Source organism: Pipistrellus kuhlii, unplaced genomic scaffold, assembly GCF_014108245.1.
Source record: "Pipistrellus kuhlii isolate mPipKuh1 unplaced genomic scaffold, mPipKuh1.p scaffold_m20_p_13, whole genome shotgun sequence".
Classification (NCBI taxonomy): Eukaryota; Metazoa; Chordata; class Mammalia; order Chiroptera; family Vespertilionidae; genus Pipistrellus; species Pipistrellus kuhlii.
Window position 1 is genome coordinate 26,234,551 of NW_023425438.1, and position 21,963 is coordinate 26,256,513.

A 21,963-nucleotide genomic window follows, 5' to 3' on the forward strand; every position below is an offset into this window, starting at 1 on the left:
GCTCTGATAAGACAGCAACCGCTTAGACCTCTGGTAAAATAGTTTTCCTGAGGGTAGGCCTTGTTAAGAAGACCACAATGCTCTGGACTGCAGTATTTCAAAGTGGTTCCTCTCCCCTGCTGGAAGCATGAGGACATTTTTCTCTGATGTACACGGTAGGATCTGGTTGAGCTCCCTCACAAGTGTGGGGGCCCCTCTATGACTGGAGTGTTTAACTCTCGGACTTGTCCATACTGAGTCTCCAGCAACTCATCAATTGCATTTCCCCCCTCCCCTGGCACTGGTTCCTGTGCAGGTTTCTGCTCTAGTAAGTTGTGATTCTCCATTTCACCCGTCTTTCCAATATTGGGGGGTAGTGAACTCACTTCTCCGATGAATCTGAGATGAGTTGTTGATTTTTCGGTTTATTCAAGTTATTACTTATTGTAAAGATGGATCGGGGACTTTAAGCTCCTGAGATGCCACAGGGAAAACTGCAAGTCTCTGAAGTCTCTTGATCAAGACGAGCCTGATAATTGGGTGGATTTGGAGCCCATTGCCTTTTAAACTTTAAAAAAGCAATGCCATCTTATTTCAAAGAAAATCTATGAATTTATTAAGTAATAGAAAATACAATATTCATAAAAGTGGGGTGGTTCTGTTTGAAGCATGTATGTTGGTGAAGCAGAGACCCAGAGTTTTATCCTCTCAGACCCTCCCCTGACGACCGTTCCAAATTGCCTCTGTGGAGTCCTTCATTAGCAAGGGCTAAGCCAGTGATGTCTGAAAGCTCTTGGGGGGCATGGGGAGGGGAGGGGCAGTTGGTGTATCTAAGTGGCCAATCAAGGCAAGGGGTACTGACTTCAGATATTTGCTCTGTAATCCCAGTGGAAAGTAAAGGGAGCCGGAGAGTGATGCAATTGGAATCAAAGTTAGATTCCTGTTTGCTGCACAAAAAAGACCACATTGCAACTTGCTCCTTTAAACGACCCTGCTGGTATAGGGTGTTATTTAGTTAACCCAGCCTAAGGGGAGGTTTTAAAGATGGGGGATTGCCCTGGCAATGAACAAATATGAGAAATAAATTTCCAGTGGGGCTGGGTTGCCTGCTGACTGTGATTTCCTGATGATCTATAACAATGGCTATTCACGAACAGCTGGCACATGTCTCCCTCGGACAAAGCCACTGGAAGCGCAGGCGCTCAGATTGGTGAACCAGAACCGTTTCCTTGGTAACAGTTAACTAGCACGTGTTTTATTGTTTCCAACTGCTTTTCCTGGGGTATTTGCAGGTGGTGGGAGATGCTTTCTTAAAGAGGGGTCATAACCTCATGAACTTTCAGATGTTGCAACAAATTGGGGAACAAAACATTTTTTTTCCCTTTCAAATATATTAAGTAAATCTTATTACATAGCATTTTCAAGACAGATGCAGCCCAAGAGTTTTTCAATTTTGCCATTATTTCCAGATGTTATCAATTTTAAAGTGAGAGTTCCATTCATGAATAGGAGTTATTGCAAGGAAATATTGACGATGTGTATGGAATACAATATTATTTCGGCCTTTTAGGGGAGGTATTCTAACTCCACATTTTACTATAAAATGTGAGAGCAAGTCATAAACTTTTTAATTGACCTTTTAGTGTTTTGTATATTTTGTTCATTAATTAATTTAGTTCATTGTTTTTTGCCATTGCTGGCTGGTTTTTGTTGTTTTTTTTTCTTCTTGTTTTTATGTACCAGAAAATTTATAGTGTTGCTATAAAATACAAGGCCAAAAAAAAAAAAAAAAAGGTAAGACTTGATCATATTAGAATTTTTTTTCTATATTTATTTGACATGTAGTTGAAAGGATCAGTTAATTTCCAGATGGTTAGCTCCCTCTTCTGTCTGATTTAGAGAATTTGCACCTTCTGAAACCACAGATGGAAGATACAGTATATGTAACAGAATTTTCTAGCTTGGCTAAAGGATGGATGTAGTTACTGTCAAATAGCAATTCATGAATTAGAATATGGAGGATGCTTCCATTGTAATAATTTGGTTTAAAATAAAGTCATCAACCTGCTGTAAATGCTGGCTGAAAGTAAATGAAAACATTAAAAACATTAATATTGTACTTTACCTGCAGATATCACTTATAGAAAATACAGACCTGATCAATCCCTTATCTGAACTCTATTTGAAATTCATGGGCTTTGGTTAAATAAGTATTTGTCAATTGGTTTGCACAGAATTCAAACAACTCAAGGCTGCTTTTGAGCCTGGCTTACGAGGCCTTTGCTGGCAAGTGTTCTTCATGAGTTTCCAAACATGCATCTACTTATAAATTAGATCAATGGCATTCAAATGCTCTTTATTAGGACGTTAGAACTTTTAAAAGGCTTTAAATAATTTTCTTTGAGAAATATTTTTCCTTTATTTCCTCGGGTCCAGTTTAATCACTACAATAAGAATTAGGGTTGTGCTCTGAAAACGAACACAGAAAGATCTTTTACATAAATTCATAACCATAGATCCGAAAGAGCTAGTAAAACTATTTATGATGGCTAGGGTACTTATATACAATCTGTGTTTTAAGAGATACCATAAAGTAACACATTTTGACAGTGAAGAGGAAAAGGCGGATTCATTTAGATTCAGTCCTTACATTGGGGACTCAGTGGCAGAGTGTTGGGGATTATATGATCCTAATTAGGTGACTATCTATTAAATGAGCACTGGTCACAATTCTCTACTTTGCATTTGTTGGGGTAGACACACCTAGAGACCCTCCAGAAGAGAAACCTCATTTTACTCCATACATTCTTGTGGGTCCTGACATTGCATTCTTACATGTTAGTTTCGTTAGAGAGGTACGACTTGGATATAGTGGAATGAGAATCAGAAACTATTCATTATCAAAACTTAGAGATTTAAGCACACATTTAAAAATTTTAAATTACATCATTATCTCCAAGTAGGTGAAATGATACTCCAAGTTATAAAGTATTAGGTAGCAGATCTCATTTGAATGAAGGATTGTTAGAAACCGCAGATCATAGGGCACCCAATTCAACTTCCCTTTCACAGCACTGAGCCCATAGAAAGTAGTATTCCTGTTAGGAGTCCTACAGCGAGGTGGGGATAGAAATGGTCTTTCTGGCTCCTGTTTGCATGCTCTTTTGGCCAGGCCACACCCTTTGCAGTGGTCAAGGAGTTCTACATTACCTGGCTTTGGCAGTGATTTCTTTCCTCCACCAAGTGGGCAGACACCTGCCTCCCATTTCTCAGATTTGCATCCTAGTGACATACTAGCTGAATGACTTTGGACAAGTTAACCAACCTCTCTGTGCTTCATTTTTCACTTCTATGAAATAAGGATAATAATAGTACATTTCTCAAAGAGTTAATAGCAGTGATGTTCATGGTTCAGTGCCTGGCACAATAGTAAGCACTTGACAAACATTGGCTAATGTTTTTATTATTGCAATTTTATGTGATTTTTTTAAGTCCAGTGTGTGCTGTGATCTTTATTTACTCTGTAGCATCTAACAATCACATTCTAAAACAAGGGAAGGTGCCTTGCCCTATGTGACTCAGTTGGAGCATTGTCCCAAGTATGGAGTGGTCACTAGTTGAATTGCTGGTCAGGGCACATACCCAGGTTGCGGGTTTGATCCCTGCTTTGTGCATAATGAGAGGCAACTGATCAATATTTCTATCTCATATCAATGTGTTGTTTTTTTCTCTCTCCTCTCTTTCTTAAATAAATTTTAAAAATAACATATCCTTGGGTGAGGATTAAAAGAAATAACAATGAAAAAAATAAAGCAACCAAAAGGGCACTTATATTCAAAGCAGCATTTTTTTTACTATTGCCAGAAGGTGGAAGCAACCCAAGTGTCCATCTGTGGATGTATAAATAAATAAAATGTGATATGTGCATACACTGGAACAATTCAGTTCTAAAAAAGAAGGAAATTCTGACACATATTACAACATGGATGAACCATGACATAAGCCAGTCACCAAAAAAGCAAATACTGCATGATTCCATTTGTATGAGATAGCTAGAGTAGTCAAATTCAAAGACAGAAGTAGAATGATGGTTGACAGAGGTCGGGAAGAGGCAATGGGGAGTTGTTTAATGAGTGCTGAGTTTCTTTTGCAAGGTAAAAAGAGTTCTGGAGATGATTGGTTGTACAACAACATGAATATCCTTAACACCACTGACCTGTAAATTAAAAAGTGGTTTAGATGGTAAATTTTATGTGTATTTTACCAAAATTAAAAAATAAATAGAAATAACTGAAGGGCCTAGTATAATTAGAGCATGTTAGTTATATTAATTAAGCCTGGACATTTTGACTTCTTGGCCTCAGAGTTCTGGGCCAGTGCTGTAGGCTAAATCCAAAATGCTTTTGGTGGGTGGTTAAGTGAATGATAACAGTTCTCAAACATCATATCTGTTTTGGTTCTGTTTCCTTTCTCTAAGATTGCTGACTTTCTGCCAAGGATGGATTTAATTTCCAGGGCCTGTAGTTTATGAACTCAAATGAAATTACACAATCATACTTTCCCCAGAGACACATGAAGAAACCCCGCAGAGACTTCAAAAATGCAAACACATGAAAAGCAAATATGATTCAGCAAGTTTATCATTAATAAAAATTCCTTTGGGGAGATATAGGTTGTTAGAAATAAAGTTAGAAACTGCCTTATTCAAAAAGCAAGCAAAGAGGTAGAGAAAGAAAAAGAGAAGAAAATTTCATCTTGGTTTAGGATTTTTTTTCTCCAAATTTCTGTTTATCATTATTGTCTACAGAATTGATTAAAAGCATCATACATTTCCAAGATAAAAAGCACACCTGGGAAAGGGTTTATGCTCAATTGGCATTTGATAATTTCTTATAATAATCTGTTGAAAAAGTTGTACCCTTTTATTTTAATTTAAGAATACTTTTTTTTTTTTTTTAAATATTTCACATTCTATTTATTTCAATTCAATAACATTTCCTGAATATCTTCTAAGTAGTGTCTTAGAGAGGAGACTGCTGGGTTGGATTTTTTTTTTTTAAGTTTAAAGAAGATAAATACTTCAAAACTTTTTTAAAGTAACTAAATGTACTAGGAATATTAATATATACTTATTCATCTAAATAACATTGCCATTATGATCATAGGACCAATATAAATTATTTGCAGAGGAAAATTCTTCAGCTATAATAAGAATATAACTGAAGAAAGTATATAGCAAGAATGTCTTCTCTGAGTCATGCTAAATGAAACAACCACCACATGAGTGGATGTGTCTGCTCAACCCAGCAAAAAAAAAAAAAAAAGAGACAAGATGTGTACTTATATCAGCTTTTCAAAAATAGCAATGGATAGCTTTGTAACAGGACAAGACTAAAGCATGTCCAATTCTATCACTTTCAAAATTGCACATTTAATTTTACTTTGTCCTTTTTACATAACAATCAGAAATTTCATTTTATATGTTATAAACTAAACATTGAAATACAATAAGTATCTTATTCAAGGGCACTAACACAATCCTAATTTTAGCATCTTCTTAATCAAAAGCCTGGGTTTGTGAATCCACCATTAGGCCTTTTATTAGCATCCCAAGAGGTCAATAACAATCTTGAAATCATAAAATATGCATAAAGAAAAACAGACTTACCAAGAAAACTAGCTGCAACAGCCCAAGACAAAAGGCAAATTTTGATGACATTATTCAGTTTTCTGTCTTTCACCATTAAATACTTTCTCTGATCATCTGAAGACTTTAGACAGAGATGAAAGAAAAAGAGCGGATGGTATTAATATTAAGAGCTATGAAAGGTGAAAAATCAAGCCCTGACAAACACATCTAAACACATAAATGTATTTAATAATAGAAACATTTCCTTTTCATTGTTAATATTTCTAGTTGAATAACCACCCCAAGGGTTCTTAATAAAAACATTTTACCCTTTTGAGAAGGAGTCATCTTTACGTTCATTTTGAAAGTTTCACATTTAGCTTTTAGCCTAAAGTGAACCTTTGGTGGCTTTTGAATCCTTTTCAAGTTGTGAAAACTTAGAGAGAAACTAAAGAGAAAGAAATGAGATCTGAGCCTACCTCTTTGAGCCCTGGAGATTTCTTTCCATGTAGTTTCTTAAATAGTGAGCCCTCAGTCCTTCTCCTTGGAAGTGATTAAATCAGCAGAAAGATCGACAATGTTGGCACATGTAATCTAAGTTTTGTGTAGGAAACAGACAGGCAGTCTACACTTTGTTATTCACTTGATAGACAGAGCCATTTTGACAGCCATAACCTTAGAAACCACAGGTCCTGCTGAGCTCAGCAGGAGTCAAATGCTGAGTACCATCTGTCAAAGCTTTATATCCCCCTCCTTCTCATCCAGGCCTTTACTATAAGATGCTAAAAAGAGCACTGAATGGAAGTCGCTAAACACAGTTAAACTCCTGTGCATTGTAACATTAATGTTGGGGTAAGAAATTTACTCTGCAATTTATCAAATGTGAGTAAACTGAATGAGGAATTCCAGGTCCTTTCTTAATGGTTATCAACAGAAGAAAGTGTGGTTTGAGGAACTCCATAATTACACTCCAAATGACTAATACTACAAAATAAGGAAATTGCACGTCGTTTGGTATGGGTTTTGTCAACGTCATAGCTAAAATGATAAATGTTTTGGAAATTTCTCAACTCTCAGGATTTTTTTTTCTTAATGTAGTTTAATTAAATGTATAAAAACAACAAATTTACTTTTTTCCAAAAAATAAAGGTTTTAATGTGTTAAGCTCTTGCTTTATAAAAAGAAATCTCATTCAAAGCATCCTCTTTCTCTCTTCTTTCTAGCATAGTCAATTCTAAAAAATGAACAAGACTAATCATAATAAAATCAATTAAATTAAGTGTGGTACAGCAGCTCATGCTGCATTTATATAGAAGACAATATATCAATTGATAATATAAAATAATTAGAAAGGCATTGCTTGTGACGAAATGCTATCAAAATGCTACATATTTTTAGAAGTGTGAATCTATTTTGCATTATACTTAAACTTTTTGTATTTTTAATGACTACTTTTAGGTATTATTTAAAATATTTATATTTAGAATACCATTTCTAGTGTATACAGTTCCTTTCAAAATGTAGAGGAAGTTCCACAAACACAGAATCATAAAATGTTAATATTTTAGAATTTAAAAGTTGAAAAAAGTGAGGTCTTTTGTAGTAGAATTATTCCAAATTTTAATTTTCAGTTAAATTTTGTACTTTATTTGGACTTATTCTTTGTTTTATCTAATCTTTCTTCCAATGTTCCCAAATGCTGAAAATAGTTATTTAAGTACAATGTCATGATAATAATGCAATATTTACTATTCGTACTAGATATACTATACTATAGCATGAAATTATTAATTATTTAATGGATAATATCATTGTCAAGAAGATATTGTAAATAAGTATTTTAAATAATTGATGATTATGTTTAGATAAGTGTGCACTTTTAAAATTTTCATTTTGCTCATATGTAGATTTTGCAAAGATTTGAGAGTCCTCTATATAAATGTTTGGAATACTTTATGCATTTTTTTTTAAATTGCACACCCAGATGGTGATTTTGTTGTTTAAAGTGACCAAGAAATGATTTAGTTTACAAGGTCAAAATGTGTTAAATGATAACAAATAGTTTCTGATATTACAAGAATGGATTTTTGTGCCTCTGTTTTACAAGAGACTTCAGCCATATAGATTTTCGTGGACATACGCATGAATGCATTTGAACAAAGTCTGAAGAGGTAATATTTGAGTTGGAGCTTTGCCCCTTCTCTGAGCTTTCTTCACCTGCCCTTTGTCCTAAGAGGTGCTGATCTCATTTGGAAGCTGAGGAAGGAAGTAGCCTTTGCTGGCAGACAGGGTCTCTGCTCTGTACCCACATCTTCCACCAGTGTGGTAATGCCTGAACTATGATATTTTCCCCTAGGCTTAGGACACAACTCTCACCGCATTGAGAGAGGAGATTCAAAGGCAAATGCCCCGAAGGAAAGGAGCACAAGGACTCACATTAATCTTGCTGCCAGTTATTCTGAGAGCAAAGAGGAGCTGAGGGGAGCAGGAAGGGAGGCACCTCTAGATGGAAGAGGGTGTAGACCAGAGAGATGAACTTGGGCTTCCTCAGGGTTTCATCTACGGAGCTGGTCGGTGCGCATAGAGTATACTTGCCTTGCAAAAAGCATGTATAGACTTTCTTGATTTTTCACTGTTATAGTGTCATAATCTCAGAGTTTGAGGGATGGTAAGGATTGTTTCATGGATTCCTTCATTAGAGATGAAGAAACCAAGGCTCAGACAAGTCTACTCTTGGTTATCTAAACCTTGGTTGGTTTGTTTTTTAAAGCCATATTTTAATAGGATTTGACTGTGTTTAAATCCTTCTAGAAAATGTAACATTAATTTGCTCTATAGTCTGCCAGTAACAAAAATACCCTATATTTTGTATTTTATGTATCTCTACTAATAAAAGGGTAATATGCTAATTAGAGGGAGACCTTTTGGGAGACCTTCCCGGATATCCTTCCAGACAAAGCCATGATGGCAGGGCTGAGGCAGAAATGGTTAGAGGCAATCAGGCCAGGAGGGGAGGGCAGTTGGGGGGGGGGGGTGATCAGCCAGTGTGTGTGGGGGGTGCGGTTGAGGACAAGTAGTCCGGCAGTGGGGGGCAGTTGGGAGCAATCAAGTCGCAGCCAGAGTGGTTAGGGGCAATCAGGCAGGCAGGCAAGCGGGCAAGTGTTTAGGAACCAGAGGTCATGGATCACAAGAGGGATCTGGCCTAAACCAGCAGTCAGGACATCCCCAGAGGGGTCCCAGATTGGAGAGGATGCAGGCTGGGCTGAGGGACACCACTCCTGCCCCCCTCCCCCCGCCCCCCATGCATGAATTTCATGCACTGGGCCACTAGTATATTTATTATTGCAGCTGTTTCTAAAAAGAGTGGAGGCAGATCCTTAGGTTTACACTAAAATTTAGAATTTACAACATACTCTTTTGCATTGACTTTCTTAATTGATCTGGCATAATACCTTTTCTTTTTTTCTTTTTTTGCTACAGGAGAAGAATCTAAATGTCATATCATTGTTATGTTTGTAGTCAACTTATGTCTACTGGATTCATTGAGCATCTGTTAGTCACATGGGTCTGTGATAATCTGCGGGGAGGCACATGATAACATTCATTCAGTCATTTAATCCCTATGTTCATAGCAGTGCAATTTACAATAGCCATGATCTGGAAACAGCCCAAGTGCCCATCTATAGCTAAAAGGATAAAAAACTATGTTACAAGTACAGCATGGAATACTATGCAATTATAAAAAAGAAGGATCGCTTACCATTTGAGATAGCATGGAGGGACCTGGATAGTATTATTTATCTTCCAAACTATTTTTTTTTTAAAGTTGATGTGTTCAAGGTAATGGGGTGAGTAATTCAGAACCAAGACTTGAAGTCTTCTTCCTACAATAACAAGATACCAATGAGCAGGGGGAGCTGGGATGGAGGGGTGGTTGTTCATAGCCCAGATGGGAAAGAAACAATCATTCCGTAGGGACTAGCTGAGGCGGCAGAAAGGGCAGTGTGTGTGATTTGGAAGTTCTGAGTTGACTCCTACTACCAACAATCATCTACTGCCTAACTTTGGTCTTTTCAACTGTAACATTGATTCATGGATTCTTGCTGGTATTTTGTGTGGAGGTTTTGAGGCTTAAATAACACACCCGAGTGCTCTTGGGGTAGAGGGAATCACTGTGTTGGTGTTAGGGCAGCATCTTGCTCGCTAAATCCCAAGTATGGAGCTATTGTAAGAAACTGTGGTGTAGTGCTTCTCAGACTGGAATCTGCATATGAGTCACCTGGGATCTCCTTAAATTCTGTTCAGTAGGTCTGAGATAGGTCTGGGATTTTACATTTCAAACAAACTCCCAGGTGACACCTGCTGCTGCTGCTGATCCATGGACCACACTGAGAAGCAGCCATAGCAGCCATCTGAGTGGTTGTTCGCTTGTACAAGTGACTGTCTCCATGGTACAGAGCACACTGACCACAAAGCAATTTTAGTAATGGAAAAGATTAAAGATTCATAGTAGTTGGCCAGATGCTCCTAAAGTGGGGTCTACTATGCTGGAGTGTGTGAATATTCCTAAAGTGGGATCTACTGTGTGGAAGAAGTGCTATCAATATGTTTCCTGTCCAAAGCTGGAGATCGCCCGGACCTAGGAATGTCCCCTTTGCTGAGATGTGGAAGGAAGTGAGAAGCAGCAACCTTGAATAATGGAGTGCTAGGGGAAGGTCCTAGGTGTTCATTATTATCATTTGCTTTTTCTGAACACAAACCCATGAACGACCTTTTCCATCCTTATTTTATATTGGAGTTTTCACCAAAGTCCCTTTAAAAGATGGCCGAGAAAATTTGCCAGCAGCAATGTAGAAGCCATAACGCATTGTCGCCAATCTTTCCAAACATCTGTTGTGTAAAAAGAAGCACGATCCTGCAGTGGCTGGGGCCAAGAGGGCACCTCCGCAGTGGGTGCCCCAGGGCTGCACTGAGGAGGCCCTTTCTCTGCAGGCAGGCTGCCCCGGGAGGCTCCAGCACCTGTTGGTACACGGTCCTGCTGGCTTCTGTTGTTTGCAATCGCCGTCAAAGGCTTCCCAGGAGAAAGGACTGGGACAAACCTCCTCAGGGAACAAGAAAAGCAGGAATGTGGCAGTTGGCCTCACAAATGTGATCATGTTCCAGGTCCCAGTGGGGACTCTCATTTCCCTTTCACATCACCACGAGCCTCGTGCCAGAAGGAAATCCTTTGTCTTTAGGTACTGTGGCTGACGAGGGTCCTTTCAACTCAGGTGGCATCGATAGCCTTGTTTCATTTTTCTAGAACTGAAACGTCATGATCAGTAATTGGAGGTACACAGCCATTGGGCCCTGTGATGCGTTGTCCATGAGAAAGAGATATTCCGAAGTTGGGAGCAGAGAAAAAAAATAGTCTGTCCATTAGACCTGAGTTTTGAAAACTTAGCATAGCTTTTGAGGAAACATTTAGAGGGAGAATGTAATAAATGTGCTTTTATTATTTATTTTTGTTCTTCAGACGTCCTTGGTAGAATTCTGCAGTTACTTTAGCTTGATAGTTCAAAGGGCTCTGTTCTTACATGTCATTATAAGCCTGCATTTTTGGATATGTGAACAGGTTTTTTTTTTTTGTTTTTTTTTTTTAAATATATTAAAAGCAATGTGGAAGTAGGAAAGTTTTTCTCTATTGATCATCAAAGTCTTGATTTAAAATTTAAAATGCAGAAAATAGTTTTTGAAATACAGATGACTACTTTTTAGGGTATGATTAGTTAGATCTTTATGATTACAAGTTTGCTCAGAAAAAGATGCAATTTAATGCTCTAAAAATAGTGTTAGCAATTAAAAGCTGCTATCTTTCTTTACCATTCTAATGGCTTTAGAACAAAGGGATGTTATTGTCTGAATTTCAGAATATAACATTTATAAAAAATGAAAATCCCAAATTTCCTTTCCTCAAAATATTAATATGAATGATCTAATTGAGTTTTGATTATGATAAAAGATATTAGAGACACTCAGGATTTTGGAGCCTTTTAAAAGCTACATAGCCAGAAAAATATAGTGTAAGCTTATTTACTTTAATGGAATATAATGTACATTTAGGAACTTTATTCACAGTGAATTTGCCTTAAGAGGAAACAAAAGGTCTGTCTTTGAAATGCTCTCCCATTTTTGACCAGTATAATAATTGAATTTTGGTTAAATTGATATTTATTAATTTCTTTGGTTCATTTAAGGTTTTACGTATATTTTAAAATAGAATAATCTCTTTTATAGATAATATTTTATTAGTAAGCTATAAAATGATGTCTTCAATATTAAAATCAAGTCATTTGGCTCCCAAATAAGTCACCATTACTTTCTGTTGGAGTTTTTAATTCTGCTGTGTTATTAGGATTTGACATTTTAATATAAATTTCAAATATATGATTTTGCAATGTATATCCATTGCTAATGAATGTAATATGAATTTTAAAAGTGTTTTTAAAACTGGTGTGAATCATAAGTAAGGAAATCTGATTTTCAAAACGGCTGGTTTTAACTGTTGTAGAATTTGGGATGAATCAATGTAAAACCCAGAAAGAAGAAATATGGACACCTTACTTAAAGGGCACAGTTGCATACACTTAGAGTTAAAACTGTCAGCTAAAGGCAGGTATATGTTCACTCTTTCTACAGATAGAGCAAGGCCTCTTGCAGATGGGATTGTCCTACTGAGTGGGAGACCTTTCTGAAAGCTTGGTTCTCACCCTGACAGTGATCCTTAGCAGCAAACAGGGAACTCTCCAAGCTGGGGATAATTGAAGCCCTTGTAAAGGAGAGGTGGAATACTTCCAGCCCTTGCCTATTCTCATAATGGAGACATACATTGCAAGTCTTTCTTTCAACCTCTCAAGTCCCTCTTGCCCTTTTAAATATTGGCAAGGGAATATTGACTCTTTAGAGCACATGTGTCAAACACAAGGCCCGCGGGCCAAATCCGTCCCGCCAGGCCTTGCAATGTGGCCCGCACCGCGCTGTCATCACTGCACTCCGCTGTGTTTCCATCACAATGACAGTTTATGACTGTTCAGTAAACCATTCGGCCCTCGATTTAGGCTGGATTTTAGATTTTGGCCCCTTCTCTGATTGAGTTCGACACCCCTACTTTAGAGGGACCTATTGTCTCAGGAAGGGAACTGGGGCTGTGGGGTTGTGAGCTGTCTCCTGCTATTCAGTTTGTCCAGATGTAGAGGCACCGGTGAGCATGCTAGATAGAAGCCCAACTCTGGAGGAGAGGAGCCTTTGGGTGTGAACGCCCCAGCAAAAGTCTCCCTCTCCACAGAACCCACACAGTCTCCTTTAAGATGTGTTAGAGGAGCTCTGAAAGGAGTAAATCTTTCAATGTAGAAAAAAATTGCCTAAACACATGTGACCAGATTTTAGCTTTTAGCTAAAAGTAAAAAATAATTATGACACTGTGTTTCCTAAAAGCGTATATTTTTTAAACATACTCAAAGCATATGTTTTCATTTGTAAGCCCATATTGTAACTGACTTTCAGAAACCTTTGAGTATGTTTTGTCAGAGTAAAATGCTGTTTCACGATGCTGTTTATTCAGCCTATAGACTAGATTTCACCCAGACAATATCCTTTCTGGTAAGGTGTAGTATATTGTTGTTTATTTGTATATAGTTTATGGTATATTTTTACAATATATTTTTTACAGTACATTTTTTCATGCCAGGCAACTTAAGGGAGCTAACAGAGGCATGGCATGATTAAGTGTATAGGTCACAAGCTAAATTTACATGGAGAGCCAACTTTCCAGCTTTGAGCAAATGACTCAACTGTAATTTTATGCAAGCAGAGTGACTGACCTTTCAAATGTTTGTTGGGCTTCAAGTGTCCGGAATAATCAATATATACATTATTGTTTATATTTTATGCTCCTGATCCCATTAATGTATGCCTGCAGAGTGCTGGGATGCCATTAGTTTCTGATACTTGTGAAGCTATTGGGTGGCATTTATCAAACAGAAAGGCAGCACATATTGACTGGTGACAATTTTTGCATTTCTTCAGCTCAATGTTTCATGAAGTGCTTATCTAGTTTTGGTAAGCAAGGCTTTTATTGCTCTGAAGCCTCCTCAATTAAATAATAATGAACCAATTTGTTTAAAATGAAACTTTAACGTGCAGACTCATTAATTTCTCCATTGCAAGTGCCAGAAGATAGGTTCTTGGCCAGAGGAGATGAGAGAAGCTTGGTGGAGTGGACTGATTGTTGGGTGTGGGAGTCTGGAGGATGGCTGACTCTGTCTCTAACTGACAGGTCTCTTAATGTCCTTGAGCCTCTGATTCCCTTTGTCAATCAATAAGTGCCAAACTGAGACATGGGGAAATCTCTGAACTATCCTACCTGAATAAAGAAGTCAGGGAAAGTTGTATCCCTTTTGTTTTGCCCAAAATATATGGGACACCTTGTGGGTGTCTGGAAAAAGAGTATTTGTTAAGTGTGTATACGTATCATAATATATATATTTATATATAAATAAATATGTAAAATGTATAAAATAAATACAAATGTAAATTTATTATAAGTATAAATAACTCACATATATAATTATATATATATATATATATATATATATATATATATATATATATATATATATATATATTTATATACAGGCCCTTCCTTTTTTTTCTTCTCTATTTCACTTTTTTCCACTCCACACAACTTATCCCCAACCTGCCCCAAAAGTGCTCAAAGTGAAAAGTGCCACCTGTTATTGAGGCAGAACAGGAACTCTGAGTTTTCATTGAAGAGATAGGGGACAGCTACCCAATTCTGTATTAATTAACTCTCTCTTTCTAGGTTTTTATTATCGGATAGTCTAATGACTTAAAATTAACCATCCACGGTCCAATTAAAAAATCTTGAATTGATGAATTGGTTTCTAAGTTCTCTGTGTTATCGACAAGTTGCTGCATCACTGAAGCTATAAGACATGCCATCCATTATTAAATTTGATGGCATTAAAAAAGATAAATTAGCTCTTTTAGGCAGAAATGAGTTCTCACAAAGGCTGCCCTTCTAAAGTGGATGTGGTCTCAATTTTCTTTGAATCTCAACCCACTTATTTGTTTGAGTTTATTCTGGTTTCAGTTAGATTTTATTGATTGTTTAGTAAACATTAAGTGACAATAGAGGCTTCTTAATATGAGCAGGCAATAGATAATCAATGTGTAATGCAGTTTAAGTGATAAAATACTTTTTTCCGGGAATATAAAAATCTTCCCTAAGAACTGGAAATGAAAGCTTTGATTAAAAAAAATAATATTTACTATGAAAAATTTTAAAAGGAAACTTATCTCTTCAATGTATAAAAAATTAAATTTACTCTTAAGACAATAGCAATCGATAGGAACATATTAATAAAACATGCTATTACTTAGGCACACTTAAAATATATACGTATACATTTTAGGAATAAATTAGCATGCTTCGAATTTTTGTGGTTTGTGCTATGATAAGGGTAAAAGTCAACAAATACAATTGAAAATAACATTTAGAATTTGAGCTCAATAGCTGACTTATTATAGAGGTAAAATGTTCTTACCTTGGCTTTTGCAGAAGTTCTTATTCTTACTATTATTTACTTCTTCAGCCTAAAAACAATCTTTTGTTTCATAATCAGAATCTTATTTTTCTAACATTGTAAATATGAATTTATCATTAATGGCTTCAGTATCTGCTGCAGCACAAGATGTATTTGGGGGAAAATGACTTAAGCAAGTTTTTAATACCTCAAATTGGACCCGCCCTTTATCCCACAATCCCTTTTGTGTGTCTCATTATTGATCAGATTTATGCTGGTTTTTGAAGCTCAGGAATTACCAGGGCAGTGTTTTATTTGACTATTTTCTCTAGCAAATTATTGCCATCTCTGACCTTTCAAAAATGTTTATGACGAGGTGTTTGCTGTTAATTGCACATAGAAAGGAGTGAAAAATCTTCCAGTCAGCTCTTGTATTTACCAGAAGGTAATATTTTCTTACAAAATCAGAATCTTAGAGAAGGCAGATTTTGGTGGTGGTGTTTACTTTTACATGTAAGTTGAGAATATTACTATTTTCTAATTAACAGACCCATTAATAAAAAAAGTAAAGAAAGGATGTAGCTTTATGTAAAGTATGTTGTAGTTAAACTGACCTAGATCTGTTTTCATTATACATCAGAGATGCAAGAATGGGTATATAAAATCACAGATTGGAGAGGACCTCTAATTCAATCCATTTGATTTTGCAGATTGAGAAATAAATGTATAGAAATAACTCATTTGTCTTCCGTCACTTAACCAGTAAGGACCACGTCAAAGTTCCTTGACCACCTATCTCGTGTTTTATGATCGCCAGTAAGAAGCAAAACTGTACACAAATGCTGGCGATTATATTACTTGGGTTGCCTTTGTGGGGACAATAGCCTGCTAATGTCCACGTGGATGGGCAAACTTTTCAGTTGCTTACATAACAGAGAGGCATTCTATATTGTTATAAGCCCCCACTTGATTTGGCCTTGCTCGCCACTTTGACTTTGTTTCTCACCACTATGCCCATCATCCAGGACCCTGTCACACTGCTCTTCCTTCTGTTCCTGGGAGCCTCTCAAGCTCTTCCTCATCTTGGCTTTTCTTCAGCCTGGGATAATCACCCCCCATATCTTTCCTCGGCTGCTTTCCATTTAGATTCCAGCTCAAATGCCACCTCCTTAGACAGGTCTCTCTTTACCATCCAATCTATAATAAGAGTATAATATGCTAATTAGACCAGACAGCTGAACAACCTTCTGGATGACCTTCCAAATGAAGCTGGAGCTGTGAGGACCGTCCGGGGCTGCGAGGGGCTGCCAGGGCCAACCCCCTTACACGAATTTATTTCTTTCTTTCTTTTTTTTTTTTTTTTAATATATTTTATTGATTTTTTTTTTTTTTTTTTTTTTTTTACAGAGAGGAAGGAAGAGGGACAGAGAGTTAGAAACATCAATGAGAGAGAAACATCAGTCAGCTACCTCCTTTACACCGCCTACTGGGGATATGCCTGCAATGAAGGTACATGCCCTTGACTGGAATCAAACCTGGGACCCTTGAGTCTGCAGGCTGATGCTCTATCCACTGAGCCAAACCAGTTAGGGCTGCACAAATTCCTTGCATTGGGCTTCTAGTGTAAGTAATCATGAGAATAGTAATAGAAGTGGTAGACCAGCAGTTAAACTCTTAATGCCAGGGACTATTCTATTCACTTATAGAAAGCACTTATTAACTCATTTAACCCTCAAAACCACTCTGAGAGGCATGTATTATTATTAATTTCATAGGCAAGGAAATTGGGGCTCAAGAAAGTGACCCAACTCCCTTCGGGTCACACCACTGGTTAGTGGCACAGCCAGGATATGAACACTGGTGATCTGGCCTAGTACTCAGAAGCTCCTTTGTCTTTCATAGCCTCCTCCCTTGTGATTGTCTAGCCTGGGGCCCTATTTGATGTTTTCTGTGGCATTGCTTGCTAGTTGATAAACTCTGCATTTTTTGTTATGTTCAGTTGCTATCTACTTATCTCACCTCCACCCCATCAGACCCTACTGTATGTTCCATGCGGGCTTGGCCTTGCCTCTCCTGTTCACTGCTATTTTCATCTGGGTCTAGAATAATGATTGCATCTAGTGGTATAGTAATAAATACTGCATAAACAGTGAGAGCAGGCAGCAGGGACAGTGAGTATGGAAGAGCTTGTTGGTTGGGGATGATTCCCTACTGAATATGGTATGAGAATCCCCCCAGCAACAGAAGCCAGATGGATAAGAGTGGGAATGATAGAATGGGGATATTAAGAATGGGCTCAGTTTCCAAAAAGATTGGCAGTAAGGGGGTGAGGGGATGCTTTCAATAGGAATCTTCCATCCTTGCAACTTAAGAATGCCCATTTGCAGGTTTATAATGGTTACAGGTATGTGAAGACTCATCTCTGTCTCATTTTCCCAATTATTTGCTGAAAACCTGAAATAATGGTTTGACCACAGGGTTATCGTCCTTCTTCATGCATGTCAACCAAGGCTGTACGCCTGGGCAGTTATTTCCCAGGACTATCCTTGGGGGAGCAGACTTCCCCTTATCACTTTCTTTAGCATCATGTACAGTGACTGGCCTTTCAATCCCAGGAAAAACATCACTTGTCCTTTTCTACACATTCTTTGAAGCTTCTGAGAGCATTACAAGTGTCATTTATTTTCTTGAGTTTCACACCAGGGGAGAGATCAGAGAAATAGTGAGTGTCATTGTGAGGGGCTCTGAACCATCCTCATTGTGGTCTTTGCCCTGCGTGGTCAACCAGAAACATTTCCATTACATCATTTGGTTCCCCATGTGTGCAAGAAGTAGCCCTTCGTCCCCAAAACAGCATTTACTACGATCCAAGGAGGGCGATGCCAGACGTTTCACATGTAAAAGCTTACCCCCCCTTAAAGGTGGTTTTGTATAGCTCTACCTCTGGTTTCTCTAATAAGGCGCTGGTACAAAACCATAGTGGAAAGAGAACATCTTGTTCACAAAGACTCTCTTTATTATGAAACCAGGTACTGCTATTCTTTCAGGCAAGAAAACATTGCCCTCATTGCGCATGTAGTAAAATGCGTTCTCTCTTTCTCAGCATCAATTACACATAAAGCTCTGTGGAATTATTTCCTTTGTGTATGTGTCCTCTTGTTAGCGATATAAATGGTTAATAATTGATGTCGAGCCAGCATTATAAATTAGACAGGAAATATTGAGTTTTAAGTGCACATGGTGTAGCATGATACAACCTGGCCCAGAGTGTCTAATGGAGGTGCTGTGGGCATTTGGGGACAGGCAAGTCTTCCTTGTGAGCAACTTCTCCAGGGCTTTCCCGGACGCGGAGCATCCTTAGTCCTGGGTCTCAACTTCCAGGAGCACAGTGGTTCTCAAGCTTCCTAATGCCATGACCCTTTAATACAGCTCCTTATGTTGTGGTGACCCCAACCATAAAATTATGTTTGTTGCTACTCCATAACTGTAATGTTGCTACTGTTAATGAATCCTAATGTAAATATCTGCATTTCCCGATGGCCTTAGGCTCTACAGCAGCGGTTCTTAAACTGTGGGCGTGACATTGCGATTCATAACAGTAGCACAATTACATTTATGAAGTAGCAACGAAAATGATTTTATGGTTGGGGTCATCACGACATGAGAAAGTGTATTAAAGGGTCGCAGCATTAGAAAGGTTGAGAACCACTGCAGTAGCACCTGCAGTTATAGTAACAAGGAAAAACACCATCACACGTTTGCAATTGACCTGTAGAGGTAGGTAGCATGTCTCTTGGTCATGACCTAGCTCAGCCCTCATATGCACAAATGCAGGTGGTGCCAGAGGCTAGTCAGATAACATAAATGTGTTCATCTGACCTGATGGAAGAGATTAGGGAGTGTTGTGGCCTGTGCTTGTGAGGGAAATACGCATGATTTACTCAGAGATGTTCCAAAATAAAAGTTTAACAGGCTTTAACTCCTTGCAGCTCCCTTAGTGTTTTAAGATCACCCATTCAATCGTCTGGCCTTTGCTTTTCCATCTGCCCCCTCTTAATTTCCACCACACTGACCCTTTCCTTTACCACAGTGTGCCCATTACACTGCATGGTGGTGTATAAATGCCAGGGTGTTTTCCCTCTGCTCAGCTGTGAGCAAGGATGCTGGTCTTATTTTGTTACTGTGTCTCAAAGAATCTAATATATTGCTTGACACATTGTAGGCTTGCCTTAAATACCAGTTGAATGAATGGAGGTCTCTACACAAGTTCTGAGGAATTTTAAGAGAGACATTGATATTTTGAATTTCTCGAGTTCACATCTGCCGTGGGTCCTTAGAAGGCACTTCCTTTATGTCCTCTCCTGGCAAGTGAACCAGGGCTTATGTTCAAGTCCCTGCATCTGTGCCATCTGTTCAGTGGTGCATTGGTTTTGATGCACCATTGGAATAATTTTAACCCGAGATTGTAAAATTTTGTTTCATGGACTCTTGTCACTATGCTTTGTCCCTGCTGCTTTCTCAGAGATGTCAGGGTGCAGTCGCCTGTGATTCTTCTATGCTAGCGATGTGCTCAGTTTCTTTTTACAGTTCATGGCAGGGGATGAAGGATTGCCTCTGCCCAGTGATGTCTGGCCTCACTGGTGTTGGGTTGTGATTTTAATGGAGCTAAAAACTCTTGTCATTGCAAAGTCAAGACTTCCCAGAGTACGTCCTAGATTCTCTTTTCTTCCCTTCCCTCCCTCCCTCCCGCCCTGTCTCCCTCTCTCCCTCCCTCCCTCCCTCCCTCCCTCCCTCCCTCCCTCCCTCCCTCCCTCCCTCCCTCCCTCTCTCCCTCCCTCTTTTCTTCTCTTCCTCCCTGTCTTCCTCCCTCCACCCTTCTCCCAATATCCTCTTAATTTTAACTTGTTTCTTTGGGTTATAGTTATCTATGAGAAATCAATCTTCTCCACCTTCTTCCTGCCATCTTATTTGGTCATAAACCCCTAAACAGAGCAGGAAATATAGAATTCAAAGGTAACAGAGTTAACTTTTCTGTCCCTAGGAGCTTAAGCAACTGCATCATCAACATTTTATCTAGAAAATCTTCATATTGGTGGGTTGAAAATTCCCAGATGCTGACAACATACCTCCTCTTTGTCCTTCACAGGACTGTTTCTTGAGAGAATGTTTCTAAACATAAAGAGGTGCTGTTAATTCACACCCTGCTTCTTATCCTTTCCCCTGTCACTGTCTGCCTTTTTTGGTTTGTTTGGCTTTTAAAGAGAGCACACATTTGACCAGCTGTTTTCTTTCCCACAGCCAACATGCACATGCCCAGGGTGTTCCCCTGTGATTTTCAAGGCCTGGCTTTCTTCTGATAAGGTCAGCCACACACACAGCTTATCCACATCTGCTGTGTTCCTCTGGGTCAATCAAAGTATTTTTCCTTCTGGGACTAATGGGAATCTCCCAGGGAGAAACAATTATTGCATTTGAAACATCTATTGATCTACATTGTATGGTTCACCTGGTATTTGGGGTTCAACGATACTTTTTGAAACGGGGAGATCAATTCTGGAGATTCAGAATGAGAAGACACTTGTGAATATGTTCATACTATACATTTCTGAGTGGTTGCTGCTACTACCGTTAGAATAGCAGGATGCTAAATTTAGTTGTTGCGAAATGTCAACACTATAGGTCATTTAGCATTATTGACTTCATGGTTGAATTATAAATTCGTGATAATAGTATTGGGCACAGTCACAGATTAAAAAGCAATCAATGGAATCAATGAGTGTTCCTCTTGGTGTGATTTCTCATTTCCCCCTTTCTTCGCTTAAATTTGAGTCACCTTTTTAAAAAAATCTCCTAATGACAACCTGAATAGAAATATGAGAAGATGACGCTATGTTGCCGAAAGCGAGAGCATTGATTGGGCTGTCAACTTTTAGAATTCACTTCTCATGTAATCTATGTTGAAATTTTGAAAAGAAGCTTGGGGATCATGACAACATTCTATGTCTTGCCATCCAGATCCAGGAACTGAATAAATAATTTGTAAAAACCTTCCGTAATCTATCCATCCTTTGTTGACTCTGTGTTTCAATATACTTTGTGCTGAAAATATTCCCCTTCCCCCACATTTGCAAGCTAATTAACTGGAGTCCTAGTTTGGTACCCTCCTCTTGGAATTAGAAAACCTGGATTTGCTCTCAGTCACAACCCCTTATATCTTTGCTGTGGATTTATACCTGCAGAATATAAAAGATACCTCCTCAGAGTTATATTGTGAAAATTAAATAAAATATCTAGCATGATATCTGGCACACAGGAAACACTTAAGACATTAGTCTAATTTGGTTTTTTTGCATTCTAGAGAGTTTAATGAAACAATGAAGCGATCTAAATGCTGAAGGAGATACTGAATAAGCCCAAGGTTATAGAATCAAAATTTCATAGGAAAATACTTGGATATGACCTTTTGTTCCTTATGAAGATATAATATTTTCCGAGGCTTTAAGAGGTGAAAATTTGAAATTGTTGTTTCATTGAAGTTTAGGACTAAAACAATTTTCTAAAGATTTTGTTTTGGAGTGTTCATTACTATTATACTCTCATATCTATAGAATTTATAAAAGGAGTCAATGGAACATTCATTAATAGGCAGCCACAATCTTTTCACCTATGAAATAGTTAGAAATTGTAACAATTTCATAGGGTTTGGTGAGGACTGAATGAGATAAAATATAGAAAGAGCTTTGCATACCAACTGGCACATAGTAACTGCTC

The 21,963-nt window shown here is 38.0% G+C and overlaps 1 long non-coding RNA gene across 1 annotated transcript; it reads right to left on the reverse strand.

Annotated features, from left to right (window-relative positions):
- Nucleotides 1-3,950: 3,950 nt before the first annotated feature.
- LOC118717382 lies at nucleotides 3,951-15,352 on the reverse strand. The gene is made up of 3 exons (XR_004987453.1): nucleotides 15,214-15,352; nucleotides 5,648-5,750; nucleotides 3,951-4,195 (listed from the first exon to the last, which is right to left on the reverse strand). It is a non-coding gene; the product is annotated as an uncharacterized LOC118717382 (long non-coding RNA).
- Between the last annotated feature and the right edge of the window lie 6,611 nt (nucleotides 15,353-21,963).